The 19834-nt window shown below is 40.1% G+C and overlaps 1 protein-coding gene and 2 non-coding genes across 4 annotated transcripts in view; 2 read left to right on the forward strand and 1 right to left on the reverse strand.

The window, feature by feature from the left end:
* Window positions 1–19834, reverse strand: part of LOC118098540 (partitioning defective 3 homolog) — a 345845-nt gene that overhangs the window by 311781 nt on the left and 14230 nt on the right. The window lies entirely within an intron of this gene.
* Window positions 732–803, forward strand: trnaw-cca. Its single transcript has one exon. It is a non-coding gene; the product is annotated as a tRNA-Trp (tRNA).
* trnaw-cca lies at window positions 9514–9585 on the forward strand. Its single transcript has one exon. It is a non-coding gene; the product is annotated as a tRNA-Trp (tRNA).

A 19834-nucleotide genomic window follows, 5' to 3' on the forward strand; every position in this document is an offset into this window, starting at 1 on the left:
AATCCTTGCCATGTTGACACTAACAGATCTGCAGGTTTTAAATAAATAACTTTTGTGTTCAGCACAGTAAATATGAGTAAACATGCATCGTGTGCCGGTGAGTATTGTCCACTGGTCTTATAGCTGCTGCCCCAGTGACCTGTTTAGTCACATGTGAGCTTTACTCATGCATTCAAACACAGAGTGAGAGCCATACCAGCACCCGTCTGATCAGGTATCCGCTTATCTGATCCAGTGTAGAAGGTGAGAGAGAACAGACAGGTAGTTGTTCTCTGTGCCATTCACACATAATAACACACACACACACACACACACACACACACACACACACACACACACACACACACACACACACACACACACACACACACACACACACACACACACACACACACACACACACACACACACACACACACACACACACACACACACACACACACACACACACACACACACACACGCGACATAAGCCCAGACAATAGCTCTCCTCACCCCATTACCAGAGTCTTTGTACCAGAGTGGATTGCCTGTTTCTGTCAAAGACCACACAAAGACTGGTGCCCCGGAGGAAACTGGGAGCGGGTGGAGGGTGATAAAAAGAGAGTGTGGGTGAGAGAGAGAGTACATGTGCCTGTGTGTGTGTTTTACGATCGCTGCGTTATCCCCTGCAAGTGCTGCTATTCCCACAGGGGTAATCTGAGTGGCTCGATGGACTCCCCAGCTGTCAGGATCTCGTGGCGCAACGGTAGCGCGTCTGACTCCAGATCAGAAGGTTGCGTGTTCAAATCACGTCGGGATCAACACATTTTAATATTCAGGGGAACCTCACTGCAGCCACGTACTTACACTCAGTCCAAGCTATAGTCATATAAACAGACTTAGACTGTGGATTACCTTTGTATGACACACAATTAAATGAAGGTAAAAGACAAATGCCAGTCACATATGTGGGTTTTAGTAAAGATAACACACAGACATGTTTCCCATGAATAAGCCTTGGGGAATGTCAAGCATTTGGAGATGATTCTAAAACGATAATAGAGTTTTACAAATTAAAGCATGAGCAGCAACAGTTTTACAGATCAAATGTGACCTTGTCTCTTATCTTCATAAAATGGTATAAATAAACTCTGTTGTGTAAACTGAATAAGTGATAAATGCGATAAGTATGCAAGCAGATGACAAATGAAGAGTCATGCAGATGAATCATTATCTAATCACTGTTTTAAATGCAGCATTGAAGTGCGATTTAATCTGTGCAATTAAAGGAGGAAATACATGAATGCAGGAATTCTAGGTTTACTATATATTAAGATACATTCAGATCAACATGGTGCGATCAAAAGGTTTCTTTTGCACACAAACAGAATGCAACAGGGTTTATCTGCATGCAGCAGTTGTGAGCAACAACACCCATGAATCAGTATTCTGTTTTACGTTGTGAGCAGGAGTGCAGTATGAAGGATCAGGAACATTATGACCACATTTGAAATTTCACCAAATTGGAGTACAAACATCTAAATATGTGTCAGACTCACATCAAGGATCCTCACTGGTAAGAGGTGCGTCTATGGCTGTGAACCAGACACTGAACAGCAGTTTCCACAGTGGAAGAACCTGCAGTATATGAACCTAAGAGGGTGCATCAGGTCAGGAGTGCGACCAAGAGCACACTCAAAATTTTGTGAGGACATTCACAAATGAACTGTGGCATGATGGCAACTTGTTGACTTGTGTTGTGATGATGTGTGAGGTAGCAGTCATCACATTTTCTGAACTTCTGGTTACTATTAGAGAGATGTGTTTTGGATGATAAGAGATGAATGTAAGTGTAATGTTATAGTGGCTTTTGTTGGGTTGTCTATATGCTTCAAGTGATGAGATGATCCAAACACCAAAAAGGTCACTTAAAGAAGACTCTCAAATCTCCAGACTTTCACCGCCTGAGCAGAGAGCTTAGAGATCACCATTAGTCTGTGACCTCTGACCTTTAGGAGCACAGGCCTCACTATGAATCATCAGCTCAACCCAGTGGTTCAATCTCTCAACCTCCCACTTTTAGTTTCTACTCGGCAGCACAATAATGACTGTGATTTATGGAGTGTATTTTTTCTTCTGTGAGTCAGAAACAAAAGTGTCACAGCTGCCACACACACACACACACACACACACACACACACACACACACACACACACACACACACACACACACACACACACACACACACACACACACACACACACACACACACACACACACACACAGTCCCTGGCTCCTTATCTTTGCCAAAGTGCTATCAGGAGAAAGTCAAACAAATGCACAATAGAAGATATAGGTCAGTAGCAGGCTACTGCTTCTACCACTGTGAGGTCACACGTAGTGCAGTTTACATTTAATTATGCACTAACACAAAAAACTTTCTTCCTTTAGAAAGAGTTTGTATTTAATTTTTTGTTCATTAGTCCTTACATATTAAATCAGCAAAGTCATTACAGGATAAAGTTGTTTTCTTATTCAGGCAAAATAATTAACATCACTGATATATTATCAATCTACCTAATCAGGGCTGAGCCTGGGATTGTGTAGGCTACATACGCAAACCTACTGCAAACTCACATAAACACACACCTCAATCTATTTTTGCACTATTCCGGGTTTGCACAACTCATATCCTATCTACTCTGTCCTTTCTGACTAAGTGTTGTACTTACATTTCACTTGAGTACTTAATATGTACTTGATATGTTAATATGTTGTGCAATTTTTATGTTGACACCAGGGATAAGGGAAAAACAGCATTTAAATCTCGTCTATGTCCTGTACATACAGCAGAATTGACAATAAGGTTGACTTTGACTATGACAGGAGCAACAGCAGCTGAAGAATTTGCTTCAATGAAAAACAGATAAAAGCCTTAAATAAAGATTATTGACTGTAGAAATGTCCTATAAAAAACAAATACAAATTGAGGAATTAAGGTATCACTAGTAGTGATACAGCCCTTGTCAGAATTTACTGGTTGACATCATACATCTTGTCTCAACAGTAGTTGATTTTCCAGTTTAGTTTAGTGCCCTGTGTTTGTTTAATCCCAGTAAAATAGACTGATTGTCCCTTCTGGGCATAGCTATTGTTTCCTAGTCGAACATCACAGCCCCATACTGTGGATAAAGTAAAGTCTGACTGTGTGTACGTTCACTATTGATGCCCTGCACACCAAAACAACCACAGTACAACACTGACAGAGACATGACACCTTGCTTCACACAACAACTCCCCACTGCACATACACAGGAGCACAGTACACAGCATGACACAAAGAACTTGTACTGGAGACTCAAAAGTCTTAATGACCTTGATGTCGTACTGTAACTTAGTTCATAGATTTTCCTGAGACAGTCAGAAAGGGACAGATTAGGAGAAACAATATAATGTCATGTAAAAATGTTTTACTTGCATCACTACCTGACTTAAACTAACCTTCTAATCACAACTCATCTTAAGCCAAATCATTCATATTGTATATTAATATAGTGCAAAGTAAAACATCATACTGGTACAAAGCTGAAATATTTTTTCTCCTCCACTTAATGTAAATATGCAAGATAAATTCCTTTCGAGTCAATTCAACAATGTCAAGTTTTAACTTTCAGATTTTATAAACATTGTTCTAATATGATGTCTTCTAAATTTAAATAATGTGCTGAATGAATGTCGTGCTGATTCACTCAACTCATTAAACTAGCATATAGCAGATTTCCCATCATGCACTGTTTGAGAATTCAAATTCTCCCAAAGATATTATTTGTGTCTTAAATACATTTTAAATTAAGTCACTTAAGAACTATTTAAATAAATTAAACTGGATTTACAGTGATATTGTGACACAACTGAGAAATCCAGTACATTTTTAGAGTTAGATGAGCATAATTAGTGTCTCCACAAAACCTCACTCCATTAAAGGATGACCCAAACTTGTTAAAAGACAGTAATTACTATGTTTTCAATACAGTCGTACTATTTTTAGAAACAAGATAATCTAAAAGACCACAAGAACCAAATGGAAAAAAGCTAAAGTTCCCACATAACTGGTGAAAACCTTCCTTTGTAATAAGAAACATAAGTCAACTACTAGATTAATGGCTCTGTAAAATGTATATGTTTGCAGTGCAGGCAAATATGAAAGAATAAAAAGATATATTTCTTTTGGCCAACAGTTTACATCTCCCCACCCTGTGCACTACAGCACAGTGGCAGAGAGGTTAGCGAGGGTTCGAGCTGGTAATTCAGGCCAGCCTGTCAAACACAGAGCCAATGCAGCAGCGTCTTGACCTCGAGACCCTCCAAATATCTGCCACACCTACACACACTGAGACAGAGCAGAGACCACAAGATGCCAATTCTCTGGAGTCTAAAGCTGCCACAGAGAACATCCTGTCAAAGCCACGGCCCCTGTTTACAAAAGTGACACCTGATTTTCCAAGCTTTGAGATTTAGCACCAGTTTTATGCCTGGATAAACCTCTGAAGTCATCTCCCCGCTGTGTGATCTGCTTGAGTATGGGATTTAAAGTCCCTAAACCGTGTTTCTCCAAGACTACAACTTCACATATCACCCCTCATGATAAGTACAATGTGGAAAGCTGAGCATCTGGTCTGGATAAAAAAGAAAGCAGGCCGCAGTGTGTGTGTGTGTGTGTGTGTGTGTGTGTGTGTGTGTGTGTGTGTGTGTGTGTGTGTGTGTGTGTGTGTGTGTGTGTGTGTGTGTGTGTGTGTGTGTGTGTGTGTGTGTGTGTGTGTGTGTGTCCTCACAGGCCAGACATGCTGCCTCACAGCTCAGCGTGAGCTTGAACCACTGCTGTGATGAAGGTTTCACCAACAAATTAAAACAGACATTATCACAAGAGGATCTCATTGAGCAGATTTCATAATGATTCATCATTAAGCCAATTAAAGAGTAAAACTTCAGACAGGATGTGTGAGAGATTAAGAAGGATGACAGATTAAAAAATAACATAACAATACTGTCATGACTCTGGACTTTAAACTCCTGGATAAAGAGTTCTGATTATGGACTCTTTCAGTTATTTGACTTGTACCTGTGTTTCCTTCATTCAGTGTTAAGATTCTGTTTCATTCTGGGTTTCATTCTGTTTCCTGTTTTATTTTGAAATTCTGATCTACCTCGTGTTTCTGTTCAATTTACTTCCTGCCTTTGTGTGTTTCCCTCCAGTTGTGTTGCCTTGCTTTGTTTCACCTGATTGTCCTGTGCCACCTGTCTGTAGTTTGTCATCAGTTCAGTTTGTATTTAAGTCAAGTCCTCAGTTCTGTCTTTGTCGAGCGCCTGTTCAGTTACGGTCTTCGTCTCTGCCAGGTTTATCTCCGGTGTTCTCAGGTGGTTTTTTCCTGCCTTGTTTTTTCTCCAGTACAGTTTGAGTTTTGCTTTTGTTTCCTGCTGGGGCTGCTCCCTGTTTTGTGTTTTTTGAATAAATTCAGTTTCATTGGACCTGCCTCCTGCCTTGCTCCTACATTTTGGATCCACCTGCTCTCTACACAAACCTTGACAAATACAGCAGTTTGCAGTATGACAGAAAGAAAGAAAAGGAACATCTGTTCGTGGATTTTAAAGTTTTTTTTAAAAATAATAATGAAAAACCCTAATGGAGTTGACAGAAAACAATTACGTGCATTAATTAAAAATTGATAAAAATGTAAGTGACTGTAATTATGCATGATTGGCAGTTAAAGTAACTTTTTAATGAGTCACTTACAAACAAGCACATAGATGAGGACTGAGACACAAGCTGTAGTCAAATCTCAGTGTGATTTTACACCAACAAATAGCATGTTGGCCTATATCTTAAAATCATGTTTATGTTTGTTAGCAACCTGTGCAGTCCCAGGATTGGTAGCCTGTTTGGGCAGTGAGTCAGTTTGATCCATTGTAAGACAAGTGTTCAAGTGTAGAAACAACAAGAGGGCTTCACACACACACACACACACACAAACACATGTACTCCTTACGCACATTTACTGTCTTGGATCTGTAACTTTTTGGAATATGGGACGTGCAAAGTAACATGCATGATTTGTCAAATGGCATGCACTCGTAAAAAAAACATCTAAACCCATCCACTTCCATGAAGTTAAATAAGATATAACATAATTTATCCAAGACTTGAAGAAAGTCTATGAATTGTTCTGTAATATGGAAATGGATAAATGGCTTATTTACACCTACAAATTGATAAATCTGAATGAATAGGTGCCACTATTCTTTCTCAGATGCCAAACTGAAGCATCTTCTGAAAGACACAGATCTCTTGTGTTAACAGGACACTGTTCTCTCGTTGACTCTGACCTTTGACCTCCTCTGTATAGGAGAAAGCAAGAAGACAGTTTCCTTAAGGGCCATTAATAAAGAGTATATCTGTCAGCTTCAAACACTTTCACAATCAACTGACAGAGGGTGAAGGTGTCGTGTTACTGAAAGGGCATTTTAGTCTCAGACCCTGAGGGAGACGTCCCATCCAGGCCATCTGCTCAGCCTGAGACTGGGAAGAGGAACAGTCAGATTTGGTGCAGATGTGAAATATCAGCATAAGATGGCTATAAATTATCATGACGTAATGAACAAGTGACTTCCATGGTCTGTGTGTCATTTTTTTGCAGGCTTACATGCAGGGAAATGTTAAGGTTCATTTAGGGAAGACATTGAGAAGCGCAGACGGGCCAGTGCAAATAGGCAACAATATAGAATTATAAAAGACTATGACAGATCATTGACAATCACTGAGTAATAGAGTGCAGCTCGGACCACAATTTTTTTCTCTGAACTGGACTCAAAATTAGCTGCGCCCGACCTGAACCTGACAGGCATTCTGTTTTTTGTATCCGAACCCGACCAGAGCCTGAATTTCATTTCAAAATGTTTGTCTGAACCCAGTCGGACCCGTCCAGATCGGGTATCCACATTCTACTGAACAACAGAATAAATCCATGTAATTTTAAACTACTGAAGCAAAGAAAATCCTGCTTCGCCTGCCAGTTGCTACTTGAACACTGTCCAACATTGGCTATGAAATGCTGCAAATGACATTGAAAGTCAGTTTAGTCCCTGCATGTTAGGGCCTGCTGCTTCAGTTTAACAGTTTGAGCACTGCAAGACTCTTTGTCTACTTATAGAAGCAGCAGTCAGCACAATTTCGGCACACTTTTGTTTATTATTACATCAGCACAGAGGTTATGCTTGCCAGATGGGACCTCTAAATGAGCCAAGAGAAGCAGAGAGCACAGGGCGAATGACCACGAACAGACACAGCGGAGATGTCACGACACAGCTCTTTCAGAGTGCACATGTGGAACACAGATCAGTGTTTTGTAGGATGTGTGTTTGTATGTGAAGGAGCATCCCGGGATCTAAATGTGGTATGAGCATCATTATTTGCTACATATTGTGTCCTGTTCATAGTCCTGTTCATGCTGACAAATAGTCAAACTACAATCGTACGGTATCTCTGGCAACAGGAATAGACTTCAGTCAGTCAGGAGAAGCGCAGGTGACACACACCTCTGTCATTGTATCTGAGGGATTGTGAGCCATCAGGATGGGTGATATGTTTGGAATGTGAAATACTATATGAGAGGAGTGGGCCATGTTCTGACTGATGTGATCTGCATTTTGCCAGGGAACAATACATCTGATTACACTGGTTAAACAGTCTGTATAGAGCTGTAATGATTCTGAAACCAACATCATGATACAAATATCCACAATCTTCAATCACGATCAAGATAGAGAACAACAGAACCGTGATGCTCTAACTCACTGAACTATAAATACTACAACGTGTAAATCACAAAATGATTATTCTATTCTATGTTTGTTTTCTATTTCATTGTCACCTGACTTCTTGTGGCATGTGACTATTTAGGTCCAATCACGTTTAAGTGATCATGCCTGCACTTAACATTCATTAAGCTAATAAAGGATAATAACACTCTTGTTTTCACAAGAGGTATCAGATGAATGACATATCCCCCTAAACCCACAAAACTTGAAAAAGCTGACTGTTGGTGCTATCACAGATACCTGAAGTTGTTATGTTTCTCTCGTGAAATCCAAAATATTAAAAGACAGACTTTACAACTAGTTTCATGTTCTGACAGTTCTGCTCTTGAAAAAATTTTCAGATGGACACACTGATCACTATATCCCACCACATCATATGCCGGGAGGAATAAAACCAAGATATTTTTGAACCAATCTGTGGCTCAAATATCAGGGTGTGAAGTGATCAGTGGATTTGGATCATTACACCACCAGTGTGTACTCAGGTATTCACCCTAAACCCCCTAAAAACTACTCATTTCTAAATACTAGTTAAATATATATATATATATATATATATATATATATATATATATATATATATATATATATATATATATATATATATATATATGTAATATGATCCAACAGAACATGTTGAGTCCAGAAACCCTGACGCACAAAACCTGTTTGTAGTGAGGAGTGTGTTGGTCATGGTTCATGGAGAAGCAGCAGAATGTGACCATGAAACCCTCTCACACACTTCCCACTGGAGGGAAGAGTTTCCATGAGTGTGTGTGAGTGTGTTAAAGAACAACATATGTACAGCAGACATTGAGATCCCAGCAGTGTAAAGACCAGCAGAAGGGAGTGGCGTCTCGTTGGGACGACCCACATGTTGAGACAGTGCAGCGTGCTCACCACATCTGTGCTGCAACTGCAGGGCACAAAACTAACTCATGTGCCCACTAAAGAGTGACCACTTTCACACACAGCTGGTACAGCGCACTCCTTTCAACTGTAAAATAATCTCACATGTTCACTCAACATGTGTCCAACATGTCACTAATGCAATACAGCTACAGAAATATATGACTACACCAAAGACTCAAACCATGATAATAATCAGCTGGTGGGCCTTGGAAAGTTGATCCACCACAGCCAACCTGGAGTCCACACTGTCCACTTCTTAAAATATAAATATGTATTATGGTAAGTCCTACTATTACTGATGAATTTAGAATATTAAAGCAAGCTTCATGGAATATGCAGGAATCATACTATATAGTGTAGTAACTTCACACACCACAGAAAACCTACATCACTTTATTTACCACATTTGCATTCAAATCTTGTATTTCAAGTTTTTAAACAGGCACTTCCAGGGAGTGTGCTGTAAGTAATTTGTTAGGTTGTTAGGTCAAGACTCAAGTCATGCAGCTCAGTCACACAAAGTAAAAAGCTGGGGGGTTGAAAGACAGTTTACAGCTCCACCATGGAAACTCACACGTGACCAGTCTTATCTGACTTGACCAGAGTAACTATGCACATTTCCAAGATATTTTTGCATTTTTACATCTAAGGCCTCAAAAGGTTTCGTCATTAAATGAGTAGCTGACTAGAACCTTGTTTCCATTAAAGAGGAAAATGATAAAAAGATAATTATTTAGAAGGAGCAGGACCTCGTGGCGCAACGGTAGCGCGTCTGACTCCAGATCAGAAGGTTGCGTGTTCAAATCACGTCGGGGTCAAGCTTTTAAGACATAGCAAACAAATACATCAGCAAGGAAAAGCAATACCTCAAGGCTTTGCTCATGGTAGAACCTCAAATAAAGATCACATAAATTATTTGCAAACTTGGACCACATATACTCTGGATGCTGCTGATTATCAACTTTAAAAGTTAGATGTTTCATATCTGTATGTAAAGATATTAGGTTCATCTTAAATCACTGACCCTAACATGATTTGAACACGCAACCTTCTAATGTGGAGTCAGACGTGCTACGGTTGCACCACCTCTTGAATCGTACTTTATTATGATGATTCTAAAATTCAATGTGTCTGTTTATTATTTATGTGGGTCTGCTGTTGTGAAACTGCAAATCACCTTAAATCTGGGTGCTGCAAGGAATTGTGTGACCCCGTTTTCTCCTTTTATATTGTGTAGTATTAATAAGTGTATTATGCGCTACGGGAGATAAGAAAGTCAACCAGCTCTTATCATGGCTGCCACTTAAATACTTAAGATCATTTCATCCAAGCAGGAACCCTCCCAAGCAAAAAAGACTGAACCCCCCTTCTTCATCATAACTCTTCTTGTTCTTTTCTGATAACAGATCTTGTGGATGATCTGACAAAAGGCAGAGCTGTGAAAATGTCTTGTGCTGTGAAAGCCACAGCTGGAAGTACTTTACACCTCCATGAGCATTAAGTTAACCAACGTCAGTCAAGATAACTATCAAGAAGGTAAAGAGGATACTGTCCATCAACAAGAAAGATATGGAATAAGAAATTAAATCACTTTCACTATTAACTGAGATGATATATCATTGGTCATTAAGAAACCATACTGCACTTTTTGAATAGATTATTATAAATTGGCTTTTGGTTAAAAAAAATGTTACTGTCATGTAATGGAAACGTTTTTTAACACAATAAACAGCATTGTCAAGAAGTTTCCAATCCAACAGAAACTACTTATTCTTCTGAATCTTTGTCAGGAAAAAATACACACAGAGACAGATAGAACAGGGAAGGGGCATGAAGAGAGGAAAGTCATTTTCCAAACGATCACTGTGGCAAACATCCAAAATCCACAAACACTGACATCTGAAACTCTGAGCCACAGAGTTACAGAGCGATGGACTCAAAAATACATAAGAAGTAAACAAAGGGAGGGAAAACTGTCTAAAGAGAAAGGGAAAAGGAGAAAGAAAGCCCAGATGTGGGGTTGTATCTGTAAGGAGCTCAGCCCAGTGTATTCTGGTACACTGTGTTTATGCCTTGCCAATCCTCAAACTGAGATCTGCTCTCTAACACATCCATTATCTAGTGATAATAAGTGATTGCTTGGACAAGATCTGACAAAGAGAGAGAAATGGAAGAAGAATTGCGTGTTCGACGACTATCAAATTTCAATCTAAGCCTGAAAGTAACAGTTGTATTTACAGTAAAACGTCTCTGGAGAGTGTTTTTACAACTGCTGGACGAAGAAACATGTAGGGCGCTGAACAGAGGAATTACAAAGGCCGATATATCAAGAGAGGAATGGTGAAAGAAGAAGTCAAGTGAAGTCAGGTAACGAAAACTGAAAATATCCACAGGGATGATCCTGGCGTGCACAAATACTGCTGTGCAATGCCGTGCTGTGCCATGCTGTAACTGTTGGATTTACTGGTATTAGGCTGAACTACTTTATGCTAGGTCTGCCTGATAAACTGCAAACTGGGGGGGTTAATATTTGATCAATCTTTCTTTATGTATATAAGCCAACATCTTTGTCATTGACACCTCTACACTGCATGGGTTACATTAACACTGCATATAATACACAATAGAGATTCCCAAGCTTTTCAGCCCCTAACCCCAAAAAATAACCAGTGCCAGAGACTTGTGACCCCATAATGATATCACCGCCCAAGGTTGCAATGTTTCCTGTGGTGCTATAAACTGAGCTACTGTAGCTGGTGCTAACCTATGGAGACAAAGGAAGTAGATTGTTTAGCTTTTGTAACAATTATGTTTTTTAATTGTTTATAAATTGTATTTGATTTCTGGAAATTGTCCTGCTGCCCTCCCTTTGGACCCCTTGTTTGGGAACCAGTGATATAAAGTACATAGAACTGTACATGCCCACTTCAGTCACCTGATTTCCATTTTTTTTATGTTATAATATAAGAAGTCTTCCACATCCAGTTTTCCCCTAAGCCTACTTCCCCTAAGCCTACTTTACTATAGTATACTCTACTATAGAACATAAACTGGAATAATGAGGTCAAACATGACTTACTTAGCCATTTCAAACCAGCCGGGTCAAACCTCATGTCCACATGCCACACTTACCATTGTGCACAGTGAACAGGTACTGTGTCTCACCATTACACCTCCCCACTGAGTGACAGAGGAGTTTGCTTCTTGGCTAGGGAAATGCTCATTGACCCTGCACAGGAAACAGGCGACACATAGGAAAAGTACTTGAGCCTGCAGAGAAGCAACATCAGTGTGAAACTTTCATGTAGACTAAAAAAGACAGGGAGAGGACACTGAAGAGTGAAAGTGAGGAAGAGGGAAAGGAAGGAGGTCAAGGACTAAGGATGTGATTAATATATTCATGGGCAGAAATAACAAAGAGAGGAAAAGAGGAGAGTGAGGGCAGCCAGTTACCTCGCATGACAGTGGGGTCATGTCTCACTGTACATATCTAGACTGTATGACTAATTCAAACCTCTGTGGGAGACACAGGAGTATAAACTAAAAATCTATCTAACTAATCAGTACCTGTTAACCTTCAGTGGATGAAACCAAAGGACTGCAGCTTCAAACAGGAAGCCTCTCTGAACTCAAACCTCTACTAATTGTAAACTGACCAAAACTGTGCAAAGCAAAGATTTGAGCCAAAGTCTCCCTGTCAAACAAACACTAACAGGCAGATGGATGAACCCACTGAAACTTCACGGGCAGACACATAAACGTCCTGTTGTAAAACTGAAAGTGAACTCAGTGAAATGGAGTAATGCCTTCAAAGATCAGAGTTTAAAATGACTATGCTTCTTTTTACTTTCTTACTTTGTGTCACTTTCTTCTCAATTAGCCGGGCTGATAATAGACTCGTCTGCCAGCACCTCATTGAAGAAACTGTTAAGTACCAACTGAATTGCTTCTTGTTTGTTTTAAAATCTAAAAGCCAGCCAAATGATGTGTCATGCAAACACAGGTAAGAGCATGACGTAACCCAGATGAACTGAAACCAGGCCAGGATTGTCACCAGGAAGTTGGTGAGTCTCTCTGGGTTAATGAACTTCCTAATGTCCTCTTTTCATTTTGGAACAGAACATAATATCCTGGTTGAATAGAGATGCCTCACACATTATGCAGATGTCAGTCACAACTATTCAGTCAAATGCTGCTGACTACTGCGGTACGATAATTCATTTGCCTCTCTGTACTTATACATTCAGCAAAAGCTACCAAATTCAATCCTGTTTTCATTTAGTCTTGCTTTCAGACATTGGGAAATCCAGCTTATTAAACGCACATTATCAAGTCTGCTCAGATTTATTGAGATCATAAAGAATTATGGGATAATTACTGAATCATCTCCTCCCAAACTCATGAGAAACTATTACTTACTATACTATGATGTAAAAAAAAGGCTAATTCTATTTTTTCCAGATGAATGCAATCTGCTTCTGTATCATGGCGTTTCCACAGTGTCAACTCTGAGAGCAGCAGTAGGAAGAAACACACATGGCCAATAAGCAAGTCAAATGTTTTTCTGTTCACTGTCTTGACACTTGGCAGCATAAACGTGTCCAAAGCCAAAGGCTGACAAAGACACCTGGCTCACACACACTGTCAGCAGCCTGGTAGTGTAAGTGTGCAGACGAGTTTGCTCGCTTAGTGTCGCTGAAATAGACTTCCAGCATTAATGTCATCATTCCAGAGTCCAGACTCATCAGTGTGGCTGGTACTAAATGCTGGAATACAAAGTGAGAGTCTGAAGTCACATCAGATAATTAAGACTGACGGACACCAATGCTCCTTTTTCCAATTCCCTCCAAAACGCAGGGTTATTATTTGTGTCTAGTAGGGCTGGATGATAAAAACAATATCAATAATAAATTATTTATTAATAAATAATCACATTGTAATTTTTAGCAATAGCAATACGACAAATGCTCAATAAATATTGATATAATGATTCACTATCCGAACACAATGGGGAGTTCTGACACATTATTGATCTACATCAGACTTGTAAAATGTGTTTGCTGTTTATCAAGATATTAAATCATCAACCTTCACTCAAGAGCAAAAGTTTCAACTGTAAATAATGTGACATTTATCATAAAATTATCATTATTTTCTTGGCCACATTGCTTAGCCATAGCATCTTGTATGCAAGACATACCACAGCCTTCTGTTTATTTGCATGCATCTATTTATGTGTGCCTGCATTTGCTTAAAGCTGTGCATATGACTTTTGACACTAATACAACAGATAAACACTCAAGCCGTCAACACAAAGAGACACAATTCTTTAGGCTTGTCTCACTTCTAGATTTTATGATCATTCCACTCACTTGCCCTGTTGCTGGGGTAAACAAAGTTCGTCTCCAAAAGAGAGAACTCCCTAACCTGAAGAACAGAACGCATCCTCCTTGTGGTCCTACTTTGTGAACACGCTGATTTTCCCATGTTGCCCTTCTAATGGCAACCGACTCTTCCAAACATAACGGCATTATATTTAACTTTCAGGGAACCCACCCACGACTAATGAAGTGTCTGTGAAGAGAAGATTGGTGCTGTTCAAGATGTGCACTAAAATAGAGGGTTTGCATGTGAAATGATCAGTTCTCCACAGCAGTAGTTTAAGAATTGAAACCGGACAATCCTCCAACCTACCACCGTCCTATCTGCTTCTTTCTCCTGTCTACTAATGTGGACTAACCATGCAACCTTCAAAGCCTCAGAATAATGCACAAATGTATTCTCATGTCTCAGCATGATCAACCATCATGCGCTTAGCTTTTATTTCTTCATGTTTATGTACATAGTTACTAAATGTCTCTGATGGCTTATCAACATAAAATCTGACATTTTTAAACCTATGATACAATACACAATCACCTCTCAATAGATGAACTGTGAGCCACAAGAAAAATAGACTGGACAAAAAGATGATAGCCGGAGATTAAAGGAAGAAAAGAAAACAAGAGACAGAAGCAAGACAGAAAAATACAGAAGACATGAGTGGGCAGGATCTAAATGGAGGATAGATTAAAACAGAAAGGGGTAGAAGAAAAGAGGGAGGACAGGAACTGGAGCTGAGGAGAAGGGAAGGAGGTGGAGAGAGAATAAAAAAGATGTTGAAAGAACGCACCAGAGGCTGTGCTGCAAGGTTAAATCTAATGAGCTCAGTGTTTTTATCGACAAGTAAATTAGGAGAGTTGAAATTTTCACACACACACACACACACACACACACACACACACACACACACACACACACACACACACACACACACACACACACACACACACACACACACACACACACACACACACACACACACTAGGTAATCTCAGGACCTGCTGATGCTTGAAACAAGACTGTAATGTAAAATAACCTCAACACATCTCATTTTCTTTGGCTGTGCATGAAGACACGAAGACACTAAGCTGACCTGTGGGATCACTTCAAAACATTTCAGAGCTACAACTGTGAAAACATAGATGATTCCACGATTCCAAGTCCCATGGATTTTACTTCTGTAGCTTTGTTGTTACTGCATCCAGTCTATTCCATTTTTAAACTTGTTTTGCCTACGTCTCATTTACTCCCCCACACACACACACACACACACACACACACACACACACACACACACACACACGCACGCACTGCTCCGTGCCCTGCCTCTGTCCAATACTTTCAATGAAGCTGTTCTCATTAACGTCAGTGAGTGATGGAGGAGAGCCCCATCGATCTCTCCTTGGGACCACCAGTGCTGAGTGCCGGGTGTGAGAAGAGAGTCACTGAAGAGGAAAAATGGCCATGTGTTGCCCCTGACTTCAGAGTCACAATGCGTCTCTGGGTAGTGGCGGTGGAAGGCCTCTCTGCATTCTAGTTAAAAGGGTGAAGAGCCACTGTAAATAATGCTTCGCTGATCCAGATACTTTAAAGCAGAAGGACTTATGTGGCGCTTTGAGTGTGTTTACCTCCAACTGTCGACCCATGCTGTGTATCTTTCAATAATTAGAGACCAATACAAGAACCAAACACCTCTGTGTTAAAGAACCGGTTTTGTTTCCTTCTATCCTTATCCTGTTTTTTCCTGGATAAAACTGACTCGGATAAAGCAGGACATTGAAACAGTTTGTCAAACTTAAGGTTATTCATCCAAGACGGCTCAAAACTTTCAATGTAAAGACTGTCTTCTGAAACTAAGCTAGTGATTACACGTAGGTTGGTGTAACACTGCTAACATCTACCCCAAAGAGGGTTGTTAAACAATTTGACAGCCATACAAATCAATTTGTTGAAAGGTTTTCTCCTCCTTGACTCCAAAACTGAGCTTAATACGGTAGCATACTTAAGGAAGACCTCAAATCTGGCCCTGGATCATCTGAGAACTTTTTCATGAGAACGCTGCAGGCGATAGACAGAAACAAGGCGATGAAAGTTTGAGTGGCTGGAGGAGGGGTGCTGGGAAATCTATTTGGTTGACAGACAGTTGAAGCTGACAGTAAGAAACCGGCTCGACCAGGTCATTCACCTACACCTGAAAGCGCATACACAGACACACACGTAAACACACACCCACGCACTCTCTCCAGGCTGCTATAAACACATACTGATGACAAACTGTGTATCTGTTAGGAGGTTGGAGTGTTTGACAGATGTGCTGTGCAGATGGGGGATGTTTACACACCCTTGCTTTGTAGAGGCCTTCACAGTCATTAGTATATGAGCAGAATCACACACAAATACCTCAGAGGGCTTACTCTGTTAGTATGGTACACAGTGACTCTGTGGTGTAATGTGAGCTAAGATACCTAACACCCACTGCTAATCGGCCTCCTGCAAATAATATCAACTGGGCTGCTGCAGCACCAGTCCTTTCTCTGAATATGAATGAAAAAACAAAGACAGTGAAACCTGCAGTTAAAGCAGCAGTTAACACAGACAGCTTAATATAGAACTGTACTGCTTTACTTGTATAGTTTAGGCTGAAAGTTTTACTACAATACTTAGAAGATGTGGACCACTTTTCGATACGATTCAGGTGCATGCAATTGATATGAAATGATATATGCCAGGTTCATTTTTATCAACCCATAAAAAGCATACACTTATTTTGCAGCCTTTAATTTCATTCATTCATATTGCAAGGTGTCTCATGTGCTTGGCTGTGATGATGTCATAGGGTCACGGCTGGGAAGACGATGACACAGTGGCGAGTGTTGAGCAGCTCACGTGCCTACATTGGTTGAGAGGTCCGTAAACTCCACCAAAATGGCCTGGATATATCTATTTTATTGTATATATTCAAAAAAAATTGTATTTAGAAACATCTCTCTCTCTCTTCTATTTTTCAAAAACAAAAAAATCCATGTTACAGTGAGTTACAGTTTTAATTGAATGCAGTAGGTGCACTTCCATTCCTTCACCATGAGCTGTCAGTGTGAGCTATCGATGTGAGGGATCTGTTTGCAGGAAACAGATGCTACTTGGAGGCTGGCTGCCTCCCCCAGGCATTACTGATCCCTAATCATAGGGTGTGAGATGGTTGGTCTGTCAGTGGCAACTCAGCATCCTCACAGCCTCAGAAAAGTGAAGGGCAGAGACGCATCTGCTATCAATGTACTGTAACTCTTACCCTATAGCAGCAACAGAATAACCCACGCCGATTCCTAATGACATCGTCACGTCTGGCTCAGTTGTTTCTCAATTGCTTCTGGGCAGAGGTTAAGATACTCTAGTAGGCTACGGACATTTACTATTCATAAGACAAAGCAGTCCATTTTCTACCCAACATCAGGGAAATGTGAGCTGAGCTAAACTTGAAAAAATCCTGTTTTAATAAATCCTGACTACACACTGAAAGTCAAGACAGACTCTTGAATACACTGTGACCACCTATGAGTTCTTATTTAAATAGCTCCCATGCCTTTCAGCCGCACTTCCTTAGTCTGTACCGAATGACCCCGTTTCATGGTCCGAGCAAAGACTAATCATCCCACAACATGTTCTGTTAGCAGAAAAAATGTCTGGGCAGGAAATTACTCTGCACAGATAAATCCACAACTTTACATATTCATCTGTGAAATTCTTCCAGCAAAATGTCGGTCATCCAAACCAGACGAGCTGCAGAATCATAATGTAATATTAACTTGAAATGTGTAGGCCAGTACTGCTAAGGGAAGAACTTGTATTTGGTGCATCGTTTAAATGTCAACCTTCTATATTTTACACTTGACCTGAACATCAGCACCTACAGTATGTTTCTATCAGCCAATTTATACTAAATGCACAAAGGCCAGGAATCAGACATTTTTTACTTTAAAAAACATTTTGATTTGCCAAAAGGGAGAAGGTGTAGATGTACTTGATTCCTTAATATGAATATATGTCTTTACTACTATTTAAAAAATTGAAGCAGCACAATATCACAAAGCCAGCAACATATGTGAGGATAAACCCAACAGGCCAAAGGCAGACTGAAGCGATACAATAACCTTTTTTAAGAGTAATGCATCCTCGCAGCAAAGCCTGCATGTCAGGAAATAATTTTTTGTGTTTGATGGGGTCCTTCTTAGGTGTTTCTGGAATGAACTTCAAACCATTCAGCACAGAATTGCTCCTCTGGGCACATGTCAATTCAAATCAAAAGTATTTCAGTCAATGCGACAAATAGGCTGAGTCATCTCTGAATCATTCTCCCCTGAAGAATTTGGTAGCCTTGGGCTGCAATCACATACCGTAACTGTCCTTGTTGAAGAGCAATGAAGAACTAGGTCATTTACTCCATGCAATGTAATGGACAATTTGTACTTCAGTGTTGAAACCCAAGGCAGAGAGTAACCATGATGCCATACAGCATATGCCATACACCATGGTCTACGCTGCATACTGATGTAGACCATGGTGTATGGCTCATCCGCTTCTCTCAGTGGCCAGACAAGAACATTAAAACTCACCCTCTCTCTGCCTCATTCAGTTCAATTGTAACACACATTATCTCCTCCAACATATAAGATTCAAGATTAATTTTACTGGGACATTTTTCTTGGGCTCTTCACTTTATTTCATACAGAAAATATACAAATGTGTTGATAAAAAAGCATGAGGCAGCCTGGGTCGCAACAGAGCAGCCCCACCAAAAACCAACGGTGTCTCTTTTCTGCATTGCGGGCCCTTTTAATAGCTGACATTTTGACATGTCATAGGTTTAAAAAATTAAATGAAGTTTTAGGGTCATGGTATTTTGCATTCTGGCTCAGTGTCCTTTTCTATTACAGAAAAAAAATAACTGATGTTCAACATTCATCAGCCCCAACTCCAACATGATCCAATAACTTTCAGTTTCCATTGTTTGAAGTATAAACGTCTGTAAACAGAAAATGCTCACAATGACGTACACCACTTGCGTAAGCGCCGTCTCAATCCAATGCAGAAGTATAAACCAGGCTTCAAACTACAGCCAAGGTCAAACAGCAGTGCTCGGTGCTACAATAATACCACACAGCACAAGCTAGATGATGCATACTTTTTGTAGCTCAAAACATTTCAACAGTTAAAACCTCATCAGACATTTTGAGGTTGGTCAAAAAATGGGATATGACATAAGACAGACAACGGGATCACTTAGCAACTCGATCACCACTCGCTTAGCTGTCGGTAACATTGCAACTACAACAAAAAAACTGACCTCATATGCCAGACGAGCCAACAATCCATGATACACTTGGCCAAGGTGTAAATATTTAACTACTGTGTGCCTGTTGCAATTATACCAAACAGTGTATACACATCTCAAGCAGTTCTAAAGATAACAGAGCTTTAACTCATCTTTTTGAGAAACTAAAGAGAGAGAGACTGTCTATGGTGTAAAACTGTGAATACCACGTTATCAGAATCAGTGGCATTGAGTTTGAGCGCCTCTATACCATTGCTACAGTCCTTGATCAACCAAGGTGAGAACATCTCAGTGACACATTCCTCAGGTTCCCCTGTGTGTGTGTGTGTGTGTGTGTGTGTGTGTGTGTGTGTGTG

Source organism: Hippoglossus stenolepis, chromosome 19, assembly GCF_022539355.2.
Source record: "Hippoglossus stenolepis isolate QCI-W04-F060 chromosome 19, HSTE1.2, whole genome shotgun sequence".
Taxonomy (NCBI): domain Eukaryota; kingdom Metazoa; phylum Chordata; class Actinopteri; order Pleuronectiformes; family Pleuronectidae; genus Hippoglossus; species Hippoglossus stenolepis.